This window comes from Solea senegalensis, unplaced genomic scaffold, assembly GCF_019176455.1.
Source record: "Solea senegalensis isolate Sse05_10M unplaced genomic scaffold, IFAPA_SoseM_1 scf7180000016682, whole genome shotgun sequence".
Lineage (NCBI taxonomy): Eukaryota > Metazoa > Chordata > Actinopteri > Pleuronectiformes > Soleidae > Solea > Solea senegalensis.
The window spans coordinates 5,001-6,884 of record NW_025321954.1 but is presented as its reverse complement, the minus strand read 5'-3'; the positions used below and the strand labels follow the sequence as shown (position 1 = coordinate 6,884).

Sequence of the window (1,884 nt, the reverse complement as noted above, 5' to 3'; positions counted from 1 at the left end):
AGTCAACAGTCAGTAGTTGACTAGTCGATTTGTCAAAAGTAGAACAATGAAGTCAAAATAAACGACAAACATTAATGGCAGAAGAACATTTAGGACTTTTTATGTTTTATTTATTTTAATGTGTGTTTGTTTTGTGTTTATTTGTGTAGTGTTTCTTTTATTGACTAATCACTGCTCCACTCACAAGCGCCTGTAAAATCTGACTTCACTGTTGCTACGACGACGCACGTTAATCCCACTGCGTGTCAGGTCAGAAACACACACACACACACACACACACAAAGAACAGTGACTCATCACTGCACGCAGACAAACACAACAATCAGTGACTAATAATATAAGCAAAAACACACGCTGCACACCACAGTATCTACTGTAACACAATGATGACACGTTTGAACTCACTGAAGTGAAACTCAGTCTGAGTGAACAACTTAACAAAATACTCACGCAACAAAATCAATGCCACGTTAAGTCGTAAAGTCATTTACTACTTTATTTTGAGCTTTGTGTTACTTTGTTAACAACCCAGTGATTTAACAACACACACACACACACACACACACACACACACAGGAGTTGTTGATCCACTGTTGCCTCCATCACTAAGTTCAAACGTCTTATTTTGTAACTTCAGTGTTGAAAATCTTGCATTTGGGTTAAACTCAGTGACACAAAGTGACCACACGAGGCAGCAGAGGACCAGCAGCTCCTGTGTCCCCGTGTGCTATAATCACTGATTTTCTCTCTGGGCTTTGGTGTGGGAGAGTGAGTGGTTTACTAACTTGACCTTTCAGTCAAATAAAGGGTCATCTAACAGTGAAAGAGATGGTAAATATAGTCTACAGTATAAAGTAGACTTGAGCTGATTTTATTAGACAAGCTTTTTACTAAAGGTCCAGTGTGTGGGAAATAGTGACATCTACTGGTGAAACTGCAGATCGCAGCATATGCAGGATGGTGTGTCAGGGAACTACAGTGGCCTTTAAATACAAGAGAAAAAGATGAAGACATGCACGATCCAGCTGGTTTGTCTGTTTGACTTCCTGTAGAAACATGGCGGCCCCTATAATAGAAGGCTCATACAAAAGGAAATAAAAAACAAATGATTATACTTATATATACATATACTGTATATGTATATATATATATATGTATATATGTATATATACTGACTTTCTTCCTATAAACCCTTGTGTCTGTGTATGTGATGACACCTCATATACCACCAAAAACCCAACTCTTCCACTTCAGCTGAGCAGAGAGTGAATCTGCTCGTAGTCGCCGTGGCACTGGTTGATGATGTCCTCAAGGAATTTTCTGTTGCATTGTGGGAAGTCGCTCATCAGTCTCCTCAAAACAAAGTCATAGTCAAGATACAACTCTGGAAGAAAAGAAAATATCCTTACCATATGTATACGTGTGTTTATACATATATATATATACGTACTGTATATATACGTGTGTTTATACGTATATATATATATACGTGTGTATATACATGTGTATATATACGTGTGTTTATACGTATATATATATATATACGTGTGTATATACATGTGTATATATACGTGTGTTTATACGTGTGTATCTAGTGTATATATACGTGTGTTTATACGTATATATATATATACGTGTGTATATACATGTGTATATATACGTGTGTTTATACGTGTGTATCTAGTGTATATATACGTGTGTATATACGTATATATGTATTAGTTAAACAATGGATCAGTAAAATTAAGAAAATAAAGAAGACATCTTGATTCAGAGAAATGATTTGTTTTGAAGTTGAAACAAAGACATAAAACAACCAAACTCAACAGAAATAGCAATTAAAAGCAGTATGTACCTGTAATTAGCTATTTTTGTGTATTTCTT

General features: G+C 35.6%; 1 long non-coding RNA gene across 1 annotated transcript in view; it reads right to left on the bottom strand.

The window, feature by feature from the left end:
• Window positions 1–732: 732 nt before the first annotated feature.
• The window catches only part of LOC122763297, a 6,146-nt gene continuing 4,994 nt past the window's right edge, over window positions 733–1,884 (bottom strand). The window contains exon 4 of the long non-coding RNA XR_006359006.1: window positions 733–1,384. This is a non-coding gene — a long non-coding RNA (uncharacterized LOC122763297). The remainder of the gene's footprint in view (window positions 1,385–1,884) is intronic.